Source organism: Balaenoptera acutorostrata, chromosome 10 (assembly GCF_949987535.1).
Source record: "Balaenoptera acutorostrata chromosome 10, mBalAcu1.1, whole genome shotgun sequence".
Classification (NCBI taxonomy): domain Eukaryota; kingdom Metazoa; phylum Chordata; class Mammalia; order Artiodactyla; family Balaenopteridae; genus Balaenoptera; species Balaenoptera acutorostrata.
In genome coordinates this window covers 28047782-28070220 of record NC_080073.1, presented here as the reverse complement: position 1 = coordinate 28070220, position 22439 = coordinate 28047782, and the positions used below count along the sequence as shown (strand labels likewise).

Sequence of the window (22439 nt, the reverse complement as noted above, 5' to 3'; positions counted from 1 at the left end):
GAGGCTCCCATGGGTCTACATGCTTCTCCCCGCGGAGAGGATGAACGGGCAGAGCAAGGCCAACCCGACTCATTAACCCAGTCGCAAGGGGTGGACGGGGGTCTTGGCTTGGCCGTCAAGGCTGCTTGATGCTGGAGGCCGGAAGCCTGGGCGTAAGCCCGGGCGTCCCCTCTGGCCAGGGTGTGGCTGGGGGAACTGGGAAGACGTGGTGGGGGGGCGGAAAGGGCTGAGCTGGCTTTTCCTTTGAGTGACCCAGTATTTAGGGGAGCTTCCCTGACTTGGGGAGGGGCTAGTGGAGGGGAGCTGGGAGCAGGGAATTAGAGGGAATAGAGGGAGCTTCTCCCCAAGCACTTCTGAATAAATTTGTGTTGGCGCAAGTCCCTGCTTCTGGTGAGCCCGGGGGGGGAACATGGGAGAGGGGAGAGTGAGTGTGTGTCTCCCCTCTTCGCCCTCCTGCTCCTTCTATTACTGACCATATTAGGGAGGAAAGTTTCACGTGTCTCTGGCCAGTCCGTGCCCATTATCTCCTTTGATGTCTCAAACTTGTGCAGTAGGAACTTCTATCCCTAACCGACAAATGAGGAGACCAAGGAACAGACATACTGGATGATTTGCCCAAAGTCACACGACTCGAAAATGGTAGGATTGGAAGCCATTCTTCTTTACCCTGGAGGCTCTTCCTGTCTTCCAACCTGAGTTTTATGCCTCTCCTCTCATTCTGGAAACGCCATCCGCCTGCTTTTTCTTCCCAGGAGTGTGGACCAGCATCCTCAAAGAGTTTCTGCTCAGCCCTTGGGGTGGGTCCCCTGGTGACAGTACTTGGGACATAAGGCAATGAGAACTTTAAGGAAAAGTCTTTTGGGGGAAGTTTGTATTTTGGAGCCACTTCTCCTTCCAGCAGCTCTCTTAACATTTGGACGATGCTAAGGTGGTGAGAGCTATGTGTTTCCCACTACCTGCCTCTAAAGCATGTGATTTTGATGGACCGCCTGTGGAACCTCGCTCCGAGCTCGACATTGGATTTTTATGCTTGCTGCCACGCGGCTCCCTGAGTCTGGCTGCTTCAGTATGAGCTTGTGGATGTTCTCTGCTAGGATGTTCCAGGAACTGGCAGCACCTGCTAGAGATCTCAGGAGCCGAGCCAGGCCCCTCTCCCCCGCACCCGTCACCAGCCCGACATCCCCACTGAGGCCATCTATAGCGCTGATGCTGAGAACTCACTCATGCACTGGGCTGAGAAGGCTGTTTGTCTCGTGAGACTGGGGTGGCTCAGGGCGTTCTCCGTTGGCTGGTGGACCCCTCGGCTGCTACTGAAACTTTTCGGAAGCCCAGAAGCAGTTCTGCTCACATCTGGCTGTGTTCTCTGCCAAGAGGCTTTTTTTATTTTTGACGTTCCTAGCTCAGAAAAGCTGTGACCCGATGCAGAGGAGCACTTCTATCCACAGGGCTGCCTTTGCCCCACAGAATGAAAATCCACCTTCAGTGCGTTTATCACCAGAAGAGCCCCAACGTAATCATCTCCCCCTCTCCGGCTTTATAAATGATGAAATGTCGCACAGCGTTTTTCTATCGGGCAAACGTGTAAAAGCGGCCCGGATCCCCGGCAAAGTACCGTGCCTTCAATTACATCCTTGCTATAAAAGCTTCATTTAAAAATTCTTGGGTGATAAAGCAAAGTGAGAGCGGTGTTTACCATCACAAGTTGTTAAGCCGACGGTCTTGGTGTCAGCAGGAACTCTGTTAGGCAGCGATGCTATCAGTTCTGGAGAATGCCAAAGCTGCATCCCCTGTGTGGCCTACACTGAGGCAAAGGAAGGATGCGTAAAAGGAGATTTTTGCGACTTGGTTTGGGTGTCACCTAACTGGCGACTTCCATGGCTCTTCTGGATACAAAAGGCAATATTGGGACATTACACCAATACAGTGGATTATGTACTATCCTGTGTTCTCAGTGGAAGAAGAGTGTTAGTATCTAGACCTTTGCAGCTTATGCATATAGAATAAGCTGACCTCTTTCAGTGCTCATTCACCAAATATCCCTTGTAGCCCAGTGTGTGCCGGGTGCTCTGCTGGGCTCTGGGGCGGCCTTGGTTAGGAGATACCCGTGCGGCCTTGGTTAGGAGATACCCGTGCGGCCTTGGTTAGGAGATACCCGTGCGGCCTTGGTCCTTGTGGACATCACAGTCTGTTAGGGGAATAGATATTAATCATATAAATGTGCCCTGGATTCAGGGTTAAACCTGTGTTAAGCCCAGTGACGGAAAGAGACGTTCAGTGCTTTGAGAGCATATCACGGGGTCCAGGCCCAGTTTGGGGGTCAGGAGAGGCTACGTGAAGAAGACATGATTGCACAGAATCTCACTAGGTCAAGAAGCTCTGAGCTCCAAGGGAGTAGCATGTGCCACGGCCCTGAGGCAGGAGAACAGAATGTCCATGGACCTGAAAGGAAGCCACTAGGGGTGGAGCTGGACCCCAGAGATCCTTGAAGGCCATCAACTCTGGACTTTTATGCAGGGGAGCCATTGAGAAACTGGCTGGGTGCGGAGGCTAACTTAGTTAGCATTTTGGAACAGATCAGGAAGGCTGTGGTTGAGAGCCAAGCTAGAGAGAAACCAGGGAGGATCACTGTCATCCGTTTGTCATAAAGAGATGGTGGTAGCTGGGACCTGGGGAGAAATGATCTCTTTCTGTTACCAAGATTGTAGGAATTTTATGTTCTTATGTAAGAGGAAGAAAATTAGTTTCAAGCTCTGGGAGGCTCCCTTTGAAGCAACTTGGTGACGAATGAAAATAACACTTCTGGGTAGGAAAGCAGGTCAGAGGGCTTTTATAAATGCTGCTCACGATCAGGTTTGTAGCAATATCCTCATTGTTGTTTTGATGCCAGCAATTTTTTTCTACGCTCACTTTTCACTGATTTTCGAGTTGGACGTTTTCTCCTGTTGTGTTTATTTCTTTACTTGTCTTTTGTGCATTGTGCGAATGTATTGAATGGGCCTTCTGTCTTCGTCTGGTTCCATTTTAAATTTGGAGAGCTGGACAGGGGTGTGATTACGATGATCAGCTCATGTGTGCATTTTGCCATGCGTTATCTGTGCAAATGCAAGCTGACTGCTTTCCATTGTGAAAGTTAATTTTGCAGCCATATTGTTAAACCCGTAAACCCACAGATCGAACTTCATGGGGATTTCATTAGTGTGTTTCTGCAAATAGTCTTTGGATGTCTAATATGTAAAAATTACAGTTGTCATAGAGTATCATCTTCTCTCTACACCCTCAGTTTAACGGCAGATTGATGACCAGGCTGAAGCTTGATTATAATTATCAGAATAAAAGAACAAATTAGGTGGATGGTCCCAAGCTACAGTGGCGTTGGGACCATCCACCTAATGTAATACCAATCACATTTTATACTCTGTTACAGTTCCAAAAACCTTCCATTTAGGTTTCATTTATAGCACAGAAGGACTTTTAAACGTACACAGTTTCCCAGTGAATCTTAAAAACACGAAGCAGAGAGCCCTCCATCTTAAAAGTGGAATGATGGGGCCGAGCTGGCTTAAGATGACACCATTAGGAACGCGCTGTCAGAAACACAAAGAAGCCCCCAGCCAGCTGTTACTATTATGGTGCATTTAAGCAGAGGGCGAACTCAGATTCTCTTTGTAACTGGTTGCCTTGTTCCACTTAGTCCTATAAAGGAGATACTGGTTGTAAAACCTAATGGTGTGAAAAAGAGTTGGTAAAAAGGATGGTCTTCCCAGTTCCTTTAGCTCTTGCTCACGTAATCTTCCAGCTGAGAAGTGAGAATATGACTCCTATTAAATGCAGTTCTGTTCTGCCAAAGGCAGTATTGCTCCAAACCTGGGACTGGTCCAGCAGATGACACCTAAATAAACCCCACAGCAGCACCTAGTGTTCTTTAAAGGACTTCTGGCCTGAGCATCTCCACAAAAATAACATGAACACTCATGAGTAATGGTGCGTTTTTGACATGCTCTTGTCACTGGTCTATGAATACGAATTAGAGGGCCACACGTCTTTAGGGGCAAAAGAGGACCCCCTCCACATCCCTTTTCCAAATTAAAAATACCATAGCAGAGTAAGATCGAACTTTTTTTAAAATTTTAATTTATTTTTTTATTGAAACATAGTTGATTTACAATGTTGTGCAATCCCTGCTGTACAGCAGAGTGACTCAGTTATACACATATAGACATTCTTTTTTTTCTATTCTTTTCCGTTATGGTTTATCACAGGATGCTGGATATAGTTCCCTGTAGGACCGTGTTGTTTATCCATCCTATATATAATAGTTTACATCTGCTAATCCCACACTCCTAGTCCTTCCCTTAAAAACAAATTTCTAGATGGTATCCGTGCAGGGAATAAATTGCACTCAGTTTTTGGTACCACCCGTATCTAGAATGCTCAGAAAATAGAATTTCCAAGAACACCAACAGTTCAATAATTAACTTCACTGTATTTGGGGTATTAAATAATAATGAACATAATATTACATTATATATTTAATAAATATGGACTATTGTATCTAAAAGCCAGAAATTCGTTTTCCTAAAGGATCTCTTCTATGCAATTTCTATTCTACTGTAGTCTTTCTATTTTGAAACTTGGGTTAAATCAAATTTATGCATTTTTAATACAGAGAAATGGTGTTGATTTTCCTGTTCAGTCCTCTTTAAATTTTTCTATTATTTTGTAAGGTACACAAGGTGTATTATTTATGTTTTTAGAAATACTTTAGTGGGATGACAAGCATGGCCAAACATTATTATCTCATGAAGAACTCTCTAGAAGAGGAGGCATTTGGGAGTCTCAAAAGCACTTTCAGTAAAAAAAATTTTAAATGCACAATATAATGCTAGGAAATTAACTTCAGTCATGAAAGTAAGCAATGAATATCTCAGAATAATAATTACTGTCATCATACCTTCCCAGGTTTGAGTGGTCACTATTTGGAGATTTACTAATCCTAATTAGAGATTATCTTCATTATGGATACTAAGCTTTTGAGAGATTACATGACTAATTGGTAAAAGAACTAGAACAAATATTTTAATATCAATTTACCTTTCTACAGGGCATGACAATTTATCATGTGCCTTTACTTATATTGTTTGGTCCTTAAGTTGGTAAATAAGGCATAGTGGATTTCCTCACACCCTTCATCCTGGCCCCAGGTTTTCTTCTGGTCATTTTTCTTACCAGGTTGGGGGAAAGAAAGATAAGAGGTTAAGTGACTTGCCCGAGTTCACAGAGCTAGAACTAGCACCCAGACCTTTACTTTTACGCCTGTGTTCTTTACTGCTTTCTAGGAAAGCTGATGTTTCTATAGTTGTTGGCCTTCTCCCATGGATGGATAGGTTAAGTGACTATTCTGGAAAGCATGCTAAGTATCTTTGTATATACTCTCAGGAAGATAGCAGTCTTTGGTAGTTCCTAACCTTCCATGCTTATAGCTCATTACTAACAGATGGTAGAACTGAATTGGATGCATGAACTTAAAGGGTTGCAGCTACAGAATGTATTCTGACTTTAGGGAATGGAGAATTAAAATATAAGATGTCTTAGAAACAACAGTGCATATCTCAGTGTCAATGGACAAACAAATTCTGAGATGATAAATTTTTATGCAAATGTAGGATTTAGAGTTGCTTGAGACAGGAAGTGCCTCTGATGGCCACCAGCCTACAAATAAGAGCTGTGTCTTCCGATTTACTCATAAAATTCCAACAGTTAGGAATTCTCACCATTGGTGCTAGAATTGGGGCCCTTGTCTGGGATTTGTCTATATAAGGAGGATTTGCTTGTACTTGTGACTCAGAGTACTACGTGCTATAATTCAAAGTTGGATTAGTTTAGGATTTTCTGCTTTTACCGCAAATTCTGATATAAAAAAACCCTCAGTGTGGAATCTGTTTTTTTAATTCCTCACCACCTATCACTACATACACTAGTCTTTCAAAATGGTCTGTTAGGCCTGAAATTTAATCCTAAAAAAATAACTCAAATGTCGGGAAAGTTTTGGACACAAAGGTGTGGATTACACTATTATTTATGTTAGTGAAAATTGGTGGAACAATCCCAACTGCCCAACATTTTGGAAATGATTAAGTAAATTAGGCCCATCCTAAAGTTGGAATATTGTATAGCCATTAAAAGTTATGCTATATGGGGACTTCTAATGACCTAAGTCACATTATTACTTAATACTACTGTTGATAAAATGTTAATACCATAAGTGAACAAAGCAATTAAGAATAGCAAACACGTAATGGTACCTGTTACCAGGAGTGCATCTAAGCAATTTACATATATTGCGTCACTTGGAAGGTAAATATTCATAGTACCTGTGAAGGAAATACTTTTGGTAACTTCATTTTTAGATAAGAAAACTAGAGTCCAGATGTTAGGTCACATACCTAGTAAGTGGAGGAGTTGGGGATTCAACCCCTGAACTCTGCCATTGCTACTGTTCTGCCCAGTGTAATGTTCCTAACAAATGATCTCATCCGTGCTGCAAAATATGTTCATGTGTGCGTGGAAAATTTGGAAGGGCCTGTGACCCAATTGCCAGCACTGATGACCTGTGTGGTGGGAGTTTGGGTGGCTTGATCCTGTTCTAGTCTTTTCTGTATCTTATAAAGAACATGCGGTATTTCCACATGCAGTTTTAAATAAGTGAATAAATAGGAGCCTTCTTTATTTCCCAGAATCTCCTTGCCGCTGAGTGAAAACCCACCCCTGCACTGTCATATCCGTGCCTTCCAGTTTCTGGGCAGTCAAACCACTGTGGCCAGGCTTCCTCTACCATGATGTGGCATCACGTCAGTCAGAGAGTGGGTCGGGCCACACACCAAATTTGCCTGGATATTTTTCTGTTTTCTAATCATAAGCAAAAGTCCAAGAGGCACATGGGAATGTCTGGCCTGAATTCTGGATCCCTTGGTTCCCATCTCATAATTTTTTAGTTGATTTAGCTAAAGGTGTGGGCTTTTTAGACTAGGAAAAAATACTAGTAAAGACTTTGTGGAAAAAATAATCGGAGGCATTTTCAAATGGTGCACTGTCTCCATTGAGCAACGGGCAGGTGGGTTTTTTATGCTGTTTCAAATTCAGCCTGTTTTTTTTTGTTTTCTGTTTTGCTGGTGAAAAGTAGAACCAGGGTTCTTTTGTTTTTTTCTCTACCTCTCTGCTAAACCATATTTAAATGTTTGCCTCTATAAACTAATTTGCGATGATAAAGTAGCACCCCAAATACTAAAGGAATCTGTTAAAAGGCATTTGAAAGAGTCCCTTTCTTTTAAAAATACATATGAAAATATTTACCAAGAAAATGTGATTGAGGCTTTACTTCAACATAATTGGAAGAGGGTAAAGATGTAGATGAAAGAAGATTGATCATAAAGCTGAGTCGATGGGTACACAGGAGCTCATTAGACTACTCTTTCTACTTTTGTTTCTGTTGAAAAATTATCATCATAAAAAAAGTGAAGCAGAGACTTCACTGCTATCTCAGCGATTCCATTGCATCATGAAACGCAACAAATTTAGTTTGAAAGGGAAGTTTTCAGGGAAGTCACATAGAACTTTAGTCTGTAAAATGCCAAAACAAGCAATTGAAATGTGACAACTTCTGACAGTCTATCACATTGTTTGCATACAAGGCTCCACCATGCCAAAGAATAATTTGACTGGTTTTTTGGGGGTTTTTTTGAATTTTTGAATTTTATCTTATTTATTTTTTTATACAGCAGGTTCTTATTAGTTATCCATTTTATACATATTAGTGTATATATGTCAATCCCAGTCTTCCAATTGACTGTTTTTTTCAATTCAACTAATCTTATGATAAAGTATTAATGGATTTAGATATGTTTAAGTTGTGCTTTTGAGCTGTAAACCTTTTATAAACTCTTACCACTATCTTACCCTTGGACTTTTGTGAAATATCTGAAATGTTCCCTTTTTTTAAGATCTTTTTTTTTTTTTTAATTTTTATTTTATGTTGGAGTATAGTTGATTAACAGTGTTGTGGTAGTTTCAGGTGCACAGCAAAGTGATTCGATTATACATATGCATGTATTTATGTTCACTTTGATTTCAGACTCTCCACCTCCATGCCATCCTTCATGCTCCTTCGATACTAGTAGCACTTTTCCCTTATCATTATCCTCGTCTAGAACTGGGCAGTGGATCTCTAACTACCTGTGAATAAAACCCAGATGTTTTAGTCTGGCCCAGACCTACCCCTGCAGATTGATTTCTTCTACTACCAACCATTTCCTAGAAATGGACCACATAGGCAAAAGAGAATGGGCTATTTAAAATCTCTCCTGATACAATAGGCCAAAAAAAGTCTCTCTTTTTCTTAAAGTTATCACTGAAGATGGACATTTTTCAAATTTTCATTGACATTCATTTTTTTCCATTTAAAAATGTATTTGTTTATATCTTTCCCTAGTTTATTATTATCCTATTCTCTAGTAATATTTTACAGCAGGATAAAGGTTCATCTTTTGTTCTCAAATGTAGATTTTCTGAGAGGGTCCTGTTATCTGACCGCTTTTGCACTCTCAGTACCTGGTCTTATGCCTAGTGCAGGGTAGGTACTTAAATATCTGTTTTCACTTGTTAACACCTTTATTTTATTTTTTTTATTTTTTATTTTTTTTTTAATTTTATTTATTTATTTATGGCTGTGTTGGGTCTTCGTTTCTGTGCGAGGGCTTTCTCTAGTTGTGGCAAGCGGGGGCCACTCTTCATCGCAGTGCGCGGGCCTCTCACTATTGCGGCCTCTCTTGTTGCAGAGCACAGGCTCCAGACGCGCAGGCTCAGTAATTGTGGCTCACGGGCCTAGTTGCTCCGCAGAATGTGGGATCTTCCCAGACCAGGGCTCGAACCCGTGTCCCCTGCATTGGCAGGCAGATTCTCAACCACTGCACCACCAGGGAAGCCCAACACCTTTATTTTAGAATTGAAAAGAATAGAATAGGGTCCATTTTGAGTAGGAATTTCTTTAATATTCCTTGGTAGGAAATCAATGTTTTTTATCTCTACTCCTGAGAGGTGACCCCTGGAGGGGTCTGAGAGGGCAGTGGCTACAACTAAGGAAGAATTGCCCTTCTGATTTGTGAGCTTTGCTCCCCATACCAGGGGCATTATGTAGGAAAAGGAAGTGTATTGTGCTGAAACTTGAAAACTGGTCTTATAACATGACACTTACCAGTAATTTCTCTTGTGCTCATGCTGTCACCTAAACTGAAGGTAAGATGATTAACAAGTTTTGAGAACTTTTTTAGCTTGTTGCTCTAGATTATTTTAGTGGCTTTTTTTTTTTTTTAACCCATTTCTCAATCTTGGTACTAAAAATTAGGAGTGAAATCACAAGCCTTTTTGTTTTATCTTCCTAGCCCATCTTTTGTAGTATCCTGCTTCCCTTCTTTCCTCCATGATTTTTAGTCCTATAAAATTATTTTTTAATAGGCATTTTCTCATAAATCCTGTTCCTCATCAAATTTCCTTTATTTTGTATTTCCAGCTTTTGGACACTCAGCCTAAAGACTCTGATCTTTCTGCAGCACCCTTGGACTCTTTTGTAACACAGGGAAGCCAGTCTTCTGCATTCTGCCTGTGCAGAGTAGATGTCTATTAAATCAAACTCATTAAGAGACTTTGTAGCCCTCAGCTCTCGCCAGCTCCCCACCAGTTAACAGTGTTAAGCAGGGTTTTGCCTTCTCTTCCCACAGGTCTGCATTTAATTCTTCTAAAGGAGTAAAAGTAAAAGAAGAGTGATACACTTCAAACACCTGAGATTTCAGTCTCATTAAAAAAAAAACATCTTTCCTGTTTCCGTAGTCTGAGATGTACCTAGAAAGGCCAGCCCTAGAAAGGACTATTTAGTTATCCCCCAGTTTGTTCCTTTTCCTCGGTTCCCATGAAGAAATTCAAGCCTATGATGTTTTCTCCTTCTTTCCATTTTCATGTCATTTTGTGACAGATGGTGAATAAAAGCAGCGAGCCCAGGCCAGGTGGCAGAGTATCTGTGTCTGCATTTTGATGACACCTGTCACTGGAGAATCCAGGCACATAGATGGTGATACTGTCCAGGGACAAGGCAGAGGAAGTCGGCAGCCTGGAAAGCCCACTAGATGAGTTGTATTGGGGTCCCAACAGCTTGTGTAATTTTGATGTGATTTTGTAGTTAGATCCAAATTTTCAAGCAACCTGCATAATGCAAGAGTTTTCTCAAAATCTGAATCATGTTTCCTCTTACGTGACTTTCTTACCATCAGGTGCAGGATCCTGTTGCAATAAAATCATCGATGAAAGAGAAGTGCAGTCAGCATTGTGCGGTTCCCGCTAAGGAACCAACATTGTTATTAGCTCAGGTTCTAGAATGTTAGGTATATTTTTGCTTCTCCAGCATAGCTGCTCAGAACTATGCTTTGGTAGAGAGTAAGTTGGAATTTTGCCCCAGACATATGTGTTATCAAGTGTGCATGTCATTTTTAAGTCAGTTGGACTATCCAACCTAAAATGATCTGCTAGCAAAGTTCTATGCCTAACTTCTTGCCAAGCTAACATTTTGGAAGGTAGCGCAGAAACAGAAGAGCTGTGAATTTTGACCTCTTGACATTAAACACTTTTCTGACACAAGGCAAAGAAAGGAAGGGGACACGTAAATTTTCTCTGCAATCAGCTATGTCTTTTTGTCAGCCTCCAAGTACTCTAGTATTCCCTGTTCCTCTTTCTCTGTCTCTTTATCTCTCATTTACATGTATATATAATTTTAGCTACTTACAGTCTCTTGAATGTCACCAGTAGTCCATTGTAAGATTCTCAAATTATAGCACACCTCTTCCAACTTGAGCTGGTAAAATGGATTCATCATGGCTCTGTACTCTGATCATATGGGCAGAGAGTAAGCCTTGCCTAACTTTGAGGGGGGTTATGTGTCTTAATTTATCTCACTCAAGTTATCATTTGTGTGCTGTCCTCTGCTTTAGGGCACACACCATGCCACAGCCTGTGCTTTCTGCTACATTGGAGGGAGCCCTACTTGCTTTTCTTCCTACCAAAACACAAAACGCACTTTATGGCAACACTGATGTGGAATCTTAGGGGGATTTTTTTCCATTATTTTAAATGGCAGAAGGACATAGTTATGGTGATTTGTCACCCAACTCATGCACTCAGGTGCAGTGTCATGGTGAAATGACTGTATGAAAGCTCTGTTCTCCTTTCATCCTGCGCAGCTTCCGGGATGTGCAGTTATTGTCTTCGTTTGCTTTGTTTTGTGAGCCAAATATGAGATTCGGGCATGAAATCCTACAGCGCTGGAAATTCCAAAATCACACTCTAATAGCCAAAATTAAGTTGCAACCCTACTGTGATGCTTAGAAGTCTGACCTAAGGGCTTTCAGTCCTTTCCCTTGTTATCTGGAAATTGTCTTTCTCTTGGTAATTATCTTGGTTTTATTCAATTGTTGATTCAGTCATTCACTTAGTAAATTACATGAAATAGCTAGTGTGCACCAGGTACTGTTAAGAGTATTTCATAACAATGTCAACGTTCAGTGGAGAAATGTAGAATGCTGTTTGTGTTTACGTCATCAAGAACCATTTAAAATGGTGGACTTGAGCATAATTCTCTGCTTCTTTATTAGACTTGCTTTTGATGGGGAACAGAATTCACTTAAACACTCCATTGGGAAAGGCCCTCCCACATAGTTGTCTGCAATGCCACTTGTGACCATGAGTCCAGAATTTTAGAGCTTTACATATTTTTTTTTTAACCCGGAAAATCTACTGCTAGAAGTTTATCCTAAGGAAATTAACATGGGTATGGACATAGCCATAAAGATGTTCATTCAGACTTTAAAAAATAATAATAGTGAAAAGTTTAAAATAACCCATATGTCCAATAGTGGGATGGGTTACATACGTTATGGTCTATCTGTGCAGTCGAATCATAAGCAGCCACTAAAAGTGAGGTTGAAGCATAATGAAACTACACTTGCATATACTTGTGCATATACTTTTCATACATTTGGGAAACAATCACGTAGGGCAGGGGTCCCCAACCCCTCCGGGCCACGGACTGGTACCGGTCCACGACCTGTTAGGAACCGGGCCGCACAGCAGGAGGTGAGCGACAGACAAGTGAGCGAAGCTTCATTTGCCGCTCCCCATCACTCGCATTGCCACCTGAACCATCACGCCCCACCTCCCCCAGTCCATGGAAAAATTGTCTTCCACGAAACCGGTCCCCTGGTGCCAAAAAGGTTGGGGACCGCTGATGTAGGGGGGACCTGAGACTTCAGCTTCACTGTTGCTGGTTCGGTGAGCATTGGCAAGCGACTTAATAACTAGTATAAGCCTGAATTCCTTATGCATAAAATGGTAATACTTAGCAAGTGCATAGCATCATTATGAAAATAATAATTCACCTAAAGTGCTTAGCATAGTACTTGGCACTTAATAAATGTAACCTATGATAATGATTCGCTAATGCATTGAATAAAAACTGGAAGTTTATACACCGAATTATTACTGTTGTTTACATCTGGATGATAGGATAAACTTCAATTTTGATTTTTTTGTAGTTTCTAAATTTTGATTATATGTAGTTTCTAAATTTCCTGCAGTTAACATGTCTTAATGATGATTATAATAGAGAAATAATTATTTTAACTAGAGTTTTAGGGGAAAACACCTTAATTAAAGAAGTGTGGTCATTTTGGTGTTATGAGCACCTGTATTTTATGCTAAAAGATGTAGGAACTTCATTGTTAATCATGGAACTGGGGGGATGCTGCATCAGTTTTCCACAGATATTTATGGCTGGAGTTTTACTAAGACAAAGAACATGATTTAGTTGTCATCAGTGGGAAAATTCATTGTATTTCTAGGGCGTGTGCATTAGCAGCAGCGGCCGAATAGCTATATTAATGTTCTGGTGTGTGATTTGGGTTAATTACTGTCATAGATTTATTAGGCTTTGACATGACTTTTTTTCCCCAGAAAATAAAACTTGAGAAAATTCAAGATTGGTATTAACTGTCTTGCTGAAAATGAATTTCTAATATGGACAACTGAAATCAACAGCTATAAAACCGCACTGTTGATGGGAAAGTGAAGATTTCCTAATATAAGCCTCTTTGATTTTCACTTCCCTTTGAATATGTGTTACTTTACTTGCCTAGAGATACATTTAAAACCAGAAGGTTCTGGGAATACTTTCTGGAGAGGGGTGTGGTAGAGTTGCCTCTGAGTGGGTAAGAAAAGAACTATACTCAATATCTTGTAATAACCTATAATGGAAAAGAATCTGAAAAAGAAGATATATACATGTGTACATATACATGCTGTACACCTGAAACTAATACAACATTGTAAATCAACTATACTTCAATAAAATTTTTTTAAAAAAGAAAAGAGCTTAAGGGAGCATAGAGTAGAGCCTCTGTCTGGGTGGATTCAGCGTTTCCAGTTTGGACAGCTGATCCTACTGCTTTTGAAGATGACAGGAACCCTTGACATGTAATTTGGGTCATCAGGAACAAATCACTTGTCTAGTAACAAGTTGTCCATCGTTCATGCATCAGCTTGGACCTTGGGCTCTTCTAAAGTTTCTTAATCCGTTCCTTTAATAAATGTTCAGTGAACCCTGCACTATGTACTTAATTAGGATACAGCAGTGAGCATGGCAGATGCAATTCTGGCTTTAGTGTGAGGATTTCTGGTACAATTATTTGCTGTAGTAATATTCACAAATTTAGGAACTTTTGCTACCTTTCTTATCAATGTCAAGGTTATATCACAATAACTGATCTTTATTGTCATATATTTAAAATAGAATTCCCAAATTTTATTTTCATGGTCACCCTACTGAATCTAAGTATTGTACAATATTTATTTATTTATTTTTAAATTTTTTGCTGCATTGGGTCTTCGTTGCTATGCGTGGGCTTTCTCTAGTTGCAGCGAGTGGGGGCTACTCTTCATTGTGGTGCGCGGGCTTCTCATTGTGGTGGCTTCTCTTGTTTTGGAGCACAGGCTGTAGGCGCGCGGGCTCAGTAGTTGTGGCTCCCAGGCTCTAGAGCACAGGCTCAGTAGTTGTGGCACACAGGCTTAGTTGCTCCGCAGCATGTGGGATCTTCCCGGACCAGGGCTCGAACCTGTGTCCCCTGCATTGGCAGGCAGATTCTTAACCACTGCGCCACCAGGGAAGTCCCTGTACAATATTTTTAAAATATATTTTTGCCCAGGTAAAATTATATTCTCTATACCAAAACTGAAAAGGAAGTGATACGGGCAGATTTTCTACCACTTCTGTGGTTTTGCCTTCATGGACACAGAGTTGGAATACAGAGAGGAGAAGGGACAGTATCACTGGTTCATGGTGGGTGATTTTTTTTTTTTTTTTTTTTAAATCTTGGGTGGACTCTAGCATCAGAGTTAGCCTGTTTGTGGTCTGTCTTGGCAGAGACCACAAACCAAGCAGGGAAGTACTGAGAGCCCTAACTTGGGCAGGAGAGTAAGATCAGAGGGTGTAAATCTCCATTAGGGATCCTGTGAGTGAATGCTGTCTTTCCTGGGGTGCCAATATGTGTTTCTCTTCCAGTCCTCGTCCTGATTTTATTTGGTCCCCTGTGACCTCTGAGAGACCTTACAAATGTCTTTAGTAAAACTGTGCGTGTTCACTAGAAGCAGGTAACTGATCTGTTCAATGGAGCATAGCTCTTTGCAATGTAACGGGTTCATGTTGAAAAAGATCTTTTTAATTTTATTTATTTTGTAGCACTGAATATCTTTGTGTGTACAACTTATGCCCACTCTCCTTTCTAAGGGTTCATATGGTTTTATGGGAAGAATATAAAAATTGATATTAATATAAGAAACTTATTGAAAAGAAGAATGGTAGCTGTCTCTTTTCTTGATGATCTTCAGCAGAAATATCAAGCAGGCTACTCTCAGCATTAAGAACTTGATTTCCCGTATTGAACCATGATCTCTCTCACCTATAAATTAGAGGTGTTCAGGGTGTTCCCATTAATATTGAGAACAAGAGAAATATGAAACAGTTAGTTGTAGAAATGGAAATTACAGACATACGGTTAGTTACATCGTTAGTTACATCTCGCTGTTCACAGTGGACATGCCTGTGATGGATTACATCTCAATAAAAATGTTGTCAATAGAATTAGGTTCTTAGGTGCATCATGGGAGCTTGCTGTTCCAACATATTGTACGGTAACTTATTTATGCAATGTAGCATACTCCTATAAAACGATTAATCACCTCCAAATTTCAGTTGCAATTTTTATGTCCCCCACGTTTTCATAAAAAGGAGGTTTCTGGGCCACTAAAGGTATACTGATATGCCTACAGCATAAAAAATGTGTATGAAATACTGTTACAACATATACCATGATAAAGGCAGCTTTTTATAATTCGACCAAAATGTTTCTAAGTCCCAGGCAATAACCTATCAACTTGAAGAAATGTTTATTTCGGCTATAAATAACATTATAGAAAATGGATTAAGACGTCTGTGGAGATTTTTTTTCCATGTGAATTGAGTTTTGAGTAATATGTGATACATATTATAGTAAGTTTTCCTAGCTTATCTTATAACAAAGAAAAGGTACAAAATATATTTTCTGGTGTCTGAATACAGATATTTCCTCCAGAAACTGGCAAACTAACCAGTGTCCTGGTCAAAGATAAAACACTGAAAACATTTATGTGCTTATTCATCGATTCATTCATTACGTATTTATTGAGCATCTACTTGTATGAGGCATTGTACTAAGTGCTTACTGTTTCCTAATTCTCCTGTTACAGAGAAAAAGCTTTCAATCAGGGCTTTATAAAATTTCGGGCATCTGTTGATGAATCCATGGAAACTTCTACCTTCTCACTCAAACTCTTTAGCAGAAGGTGAGCCAGTCAGCCACTTTTTGGCTCTCAGTTACAAATCCACCCTCCTTTGCCTATTGTGATACTTGAGCTGAACCCTGTAAACATTTCTCCTTTGGTAGCTGGTACAGTGGTAGTCTTTGTCCATAGAGGGAGCCAGGGGACACCACAAAGGGTGAGGTCTCCCCTCCTGCTTCTGTGAGCTACGTGTGGGAGTGGGGGACAGTGGGTTAGCAGGAGGGTGGCTCAGTGGCCCTCCTCTTGGCAGCTCTCGCAATAGCTCCAGCCCACACCTTCTAGCCAGTTTCTCCACCGCTAGGTGGGCTGCTCCTTCTTAGACCACCTCCAGCCCACTTGTGTCAATAGCAGTTCATCTGTACTATGCTATGCTCTCTGGTCCATCCAACAAACCACTCTTCTGGACGTGCTCCAGCCAGCTCTCACTCTCCAGCAAGTTCCTCTGCTACCTAGAAGGCCAGTCCTCTGGACCATCGCCAGCACACACCCTCTGGCAAGCTCCATGCTATGGGTTCTAGGTCATGTTCCTGTGACATCCACACCCTCCCCAAAAAGGTCTCAATATCAGCCTTGCGGGGAGGGCCTTCTTCTGAGTTCTTAATTTCTTCCTTGCTCACTCTCTGTCTGTTCTCGACTTAGTGGCCACTTTCTGCATTTGCTTCTCCTGTACTCCTTAGAGCCCTTTCTCCCCCTTTTCCACCCACCCCTTTTTTGGTAGTTAACCACCTTTTACTTGATAACAATTCTTTATATTAAGTTTTGCCTGTTCGAATTACCAATGTGGTCTCTGTCTCCTGATTGGACCTTGACTGAAAGAAAAGGGATAAGAGAAAAGCCACCTGCAAAAAAAATTAGTTGCTATTGAACTGCCAACTCGTGACCAGTACCCTATTCTCTTTGACATTCTTTAATATTTCTGCTTAATAACTGATTTTATTTTAGCATGGATTACATCAGACATTCCATAATCAGGTGCTGAATAGTCTTACCAGCATTACTGCATTGAGTACAGAATAAGTAAATACCCTTTTATGCCTTTATAGTATAGAGGCATTTATCTACTCAGCAGAGATTTATTCAGCATTGCCAACATGCTTGGCACTGGAGTAGGTGCTTAAAAAAAAAAGGGCATGATAACTAAGGCACTGCCTTGCAAGTTTGTCAGGGAGACAGTACCTGGGTGTGTGAAAAGTTAACCAACAGTGCGATAGAGTTTGCATTAGCATTTGTATTGCTTCATATTTCTAAACTAAGTAATGTTGCAGAACAGCAGTATTCTGTTCTGTACAATCCGTTCAGATTTCTAAGCATATGAACATTCATTTGTCTTTTCAATTGTTTCCCATTTTCTCTGCATACACAATACTTGCTGGTAGGAATTTCAAGGGCTGCAAATTGGTAGGTCCTCTGTAATCAATGAAAATAGTTTACGACACTAGATCTTTGAAATGGTGTCTGAATATGCACACTTTGGGACTTGAAGAAACATTTCCTTTACTGTATAAATTACTGGAAGCCAGCTGTGCGAGATGAGGCAGGAGTGCTTTGTGGAATATCATTGGTTTGGAGAGTGTAGAGCTCTGTGTGAAGTGATTCTAGTTTTGGAACCTTTATGCAGAAAAGATTCATGGAGCCAGATTGAGAGTCCGGTGTCCCTTCATAGATGTGCACTATGCAGAATGATATTTAAGACGTTCCCTTCCCAGAATTGTTCTAGTGAGTCCCTTGAGTGGAATTGTGTGCCTTTCTCCGTGCAGTTCTTGCAGAGAAGTTAAAATCACAGGGACAAGGCGATGCCTGGGCTGTCTGGAGCTCTGAAACGTTGCTGAAGGCGGTGCGATGAAATTCGCTAGACCAGCCCTTCCCGGCGCATACTTGGAGGAGCGCTAGTCCTGGAAGATGCTCGGCCTTGATGGAATCCTGGGAAGTGATTTCTAGTCTAGAATATCCTCCTCCTCTCGGAGACAGACTGTACAGTTTAGCATCACAAGGGCTCTCTGATAAGTCCTGAAATGAAAGGAACCTGTCATTTTCCGATATGGTATTCCTGATATATTGTTCACCCTGGACCTGGACCCTTTTCCTCTTCAATATCGATTGTCCCACTGAAATACTGTTTTCCCTACATGAATTAGGGAATTTGGCTGTTGTTTTTGCATATCTTTCTTTAAAGAAGCCTTCGCCTACCTGTGTCTGTGTATGGGTGTGGGTGTGTGTGAACCCATATGGCTTTTTTTTTTTTTTAAAGTTTTTTTTAAAAATTATTATTTATTTATTTATTTATTTATTTATTTTTGGCTGTGTTGGGTCTTCGTTTCTGTGCGAGGGCTTCCTCTAGCTGCGGCAAGTGGGGGCCACTCTTCATCACGGTGCGCGGGCCTCTATCGTTGCCTTTCATTGCGGAGCACAGGCTCCAGACGCGCAGGCTCAGTAGCTGTGGCTCACGGGCCTAGTTGCTCCGCGGCATGTGGGATCTTCCCAGACCAGGGCTCGAACCCGTGTCCCCTGCATTAGCAGGCAGATTCTCAACCACTGCGCCACCAGGGAAGCCCCCCATATGGCTTTTTAAAAAGATTTTTCATGGCTCCTGCCATCCTTAAGAATTTGAAGGATTGGGTAAATTGTCATGAGGCTGGAAAGGAAACCATGCATATGGGGAATAGGAATTATGACAATGTAGGCAACACCTTTGGATATACCAGCAAGACCGTGATGGGCCTAAGGTTTGAGCCCTCTCCCACCTATTTGTAGGTGTGACTTTTGACCAAAACCACTTATTCTCTCGAGGCCTTTGTTGCCAGATCTGTTATATGAGATGATCACTTGTTCTTACCTCACAGGGTTGTTGTGGGCAAAGTGAGGTAATGACCATGGACCACTAGGTGTACTATGAGGGGCACTGTAATCTCAGTAGATACTGACTGTCATTATTTTGAAAAAGGATAGATTGTGGCCAGCATTGGGGATGGTTCTCTGCTGTTCCTACCTGGGCATGATAGAGGCGGTGACTGAAATCATTTTGAACTAGGTTGGTAGAGGTCCTGCTGGTAAAATGAAAGAGATTATAACTGATACCAGGTTAAGCCAGAAGCATGACCATGTCCCCGAGATGCGTGTGTGTGTGTGTGTGTCTGTGTTGATGTCTGTAAGGAGGGGTCCTTGAGGAAAGGGCAAGAAGAACAGTAGCTCTCCCTGCAGTTGCTCCTCCAGATTGGCATCACATGTCCACTCTTGTCCCCTCTGCTGTGGCGGCTCTTCCAGCGGCCACTTTGGGGTGCAGTTCGTCAGGTCTTCTCTGCTTTTCACTGTGAACCATGTCACCTCAAACACCTATTCCAGTACAGAGAATCCCATGCATCACAAGTCATAGGAGAAAAATCATGGTTCCTGTCTGAGAGCTGATTTCACTCTGGGCCTGTTTGAGAAAACAGCATCTTAATGTTCTGCAAAACATTGCCTTGTTTTCCTCGTCCAGGTCAGGGGGAGGCCGGGCTCGCTGCAGTCCACTGAGATATTCAGTATTGGCATTTTCTGCCCCCAGCCAGGGCCACATGGGAGGAAAAGGGGATTAGTGGCGTAGGAATGTGGTCTGTTGCCAGCCACCAAGAAGTCATGCTCTGGTTTTTCAACCTCTGACCGTGTGTCAGAAAGACAGTGGCCGATTGGAAACCAAGGCAGCACTATTGCTACCACTCGTCCTGGTTTGTCTTTGCCAAAAACCTTGCTTGCTGTTATATAGACATTTATTCATTTATCATTTATATATTTGATAGAAACATACCAAATTTGATATATACACAAATCAGAATCGCAGAATGCACACACATATCATGTTTGATGTATATATGAGTTTATCAAAAACTGATATCTACAAACATATCAGCATTTGAATACAGTGTTTTTTCAAAATGCAAACAAATTTTCTTCTGGTTCTAAAAATAATCATGTTGTACAGATTTCAAGCAGCAAGAGGTTTCATTAAGGAGAAGGGGGAAATGGGATGCCCTCGATCCCAATCTCCAGAGAGAATTGCTGACGTTTGCTCTATCTGTCGCCAGCAGTTTTAAAAGCATTTATGAATAAGCGTCACCCAAATAGGATGAAACTCTACTATAAAGTGGTTTTTACCCTAGTAATACTTCATAGTCATGTCTCGATGTTGGAAGATATAAATTTTCCTTATCCTTTTTAAACTTCATAGTGCTACACTGAATGGTGATACCATAATTTATTTAACTAGGTAGCTATTAATGGATTTTTTTTGTAGTTGTTTCCAATTTTTTTATGTAATGAACAACACCAAAGTGTTGTGTTCATATCTTTCTGCCCTTATCAACTTATCCAAGTTTTTTTTCTTTACATAAGTCTTAGAAGCAGATCTCCTGGGTCAATAAGTGTGCCCCGTATTAATTTTGAAAGGCTATCACAGGTTATACCACTCTAACAAATATACCTGTGCTCCTTTGATAAGTTTCTCATCAACATGGGGCATTTTTGATTTGGAGGTCGTGATTTTAACTCACAAGGGTCTTGTGCTATTATTCAATCTCATTCTTCCTCATTTCTATCTGAATAACCTAGTTACTTCACGTACTTCAACAGTTTAAGTTATATAAGAAAGTCAATAGGAAAGAAAGAAATGTTGACCTCTAAACGTACTAAATTAATTTTAAAAGTTACTATTTTTTAACCCAAAATAAATATGGCAATTTATACACTTGGGCCAGTATTAGTGGGCATACCTTTGCTAAGATGGGATTCAACTGAATGCTTCCATTGTACAGAGGCACAAAGCTTATAGATTTTCAGGCCATCAGGAACATAAAGATTTTCAGCCATCATGTTTGTCTCCTCTCATCGTTCTACCTCCTGATTATTCCTTACCCCAGTGCCCTAACTTCCAACCAGACAAAATTTTAATCTCCCTCCGGTTTCCTAGGATGTGGGATACGTAGTATCTAAAATTGATAGATAAACCTCCTATTGGTTTATCTTCTCAACACTAATGCAAATGACTGAAAATCACAAACGAAAAATTTTCTTCCCCTCAGGAGATTAAAAAGAACGTTCATCTTTGGCACAGACTCTCAACTAAAATTTTGTTCTGTAGTTTTGAATATCAACACATTTTCAAAGGGCTAGGAATATAAGCAGGTGGGTTACCACTTTGTGAAAAGTGATTGATGACGGAGCAAAGACTGTGAAACTCATGTTTGCTCTTCACCAACGGCTAAACCCAAAGAAGAGAATTAGTATGTCACTTACATATGTGCTTGAAGTCAGTATTATTAATTTCTCTTTATCATCTAAGAATTTCAACCTAGGTTAGAGAGTGTAATTGTACCAGGCACAGTATTGATGGGTCCAAGGCACATTCTAATAGTGGGAGAGAATGTAAGTGGGAGAGTTGTTCAAAAATAAGCTTACTATGATGTTTTTAATTAGCCAATCACAGTGTTATTGAAAGCAACTTTCCCCAGTATATCGTATTATATATATTGTACTATTATAATACAGAAATAACTAGTGTTTTGAGGTGCTTATCCAATGCCTGGATGATCGTCTCAGTTTTCATGACAGCTATAAGAGGTTACTGATGCTTCATTTCGGAGTTGAGGGAAATGAATCTCAAAGTTAAGGGACTTGCCCAAGTCAGCCAGGTAGCCAAAACTCAAACCTAATGTTCTGCCCAACTCTTGTTAAAGTCCTTGCACTTGACAGTAATGCTCTCCTGACTGCCATGGTCAAGGCACTGATTGAGAATCAGTCGTTGTATTGGTCATGACTTTGGTACCATTTGAATAAAGGTCAAATGCAGTGTCATTGCTGTGCTGCCTGCTTTCCTGAAACGTTGCATCCCACCCTGATGTACTGTCTTGGCTGAAAACCTTCTTTCCATAAACTGCCTCAAATTGGTGATGGTTTATATGACAGAGAAATAATTTCCCACTAAAACAGCAAAGTATTGGATAAATAAGGCATGGTACTTTCATATGATTGGATTCTCTACAGCAGTGGAAAAGAGCAAACTACTGCTACATGGAACTTGGATGAGTCTCACAGATACAATGATGAGTGAAAGCAGGTGGAACAAGAGACTGGTGTATAATTCCATTACTGTACATTTGTAATACTGAGATATCTGCTGGGAGTGGGTCATAAGGGAGCCCTCTGGTGTACCGGAAATATATGTCTTCATCTGGACTGTGGTGTATATATTACATGTGTGAAAATTCATACAGCTGTACACTTAAGATTTATGTACTTTACGGTTTTATGTTATATCTCAATTAAAAATCAACATAAAAAGTGAATCACAACACACATTTCATCCAGGGCCTCAGTGTCTATGGAGGGGTCATTTATTCTATGGACCTCTGCATCTCAGAGTTGATGCCTAATGAGACCTCTTATTGGCATCCAACTTACGTGTGGGTCAGTTATCTGACAACCTTGAGAAGCTAATACACAGG

The 22439-nt window shown here is 40.9% G+C and overlaps 1 protein-coding gene across 3 annotated transcripts in view; it reads left to right on the top strand.

The window, feature by feature from the left end:
- PTPRG (protein tyrosine phosphatase receptor type G) overlaps positions 1-22439 on the top strand; it is a 731557-nt gene that overhangs the window by 520586 nt on the left and 188532 nt on the right. The window lies entirely within an intron of this gene.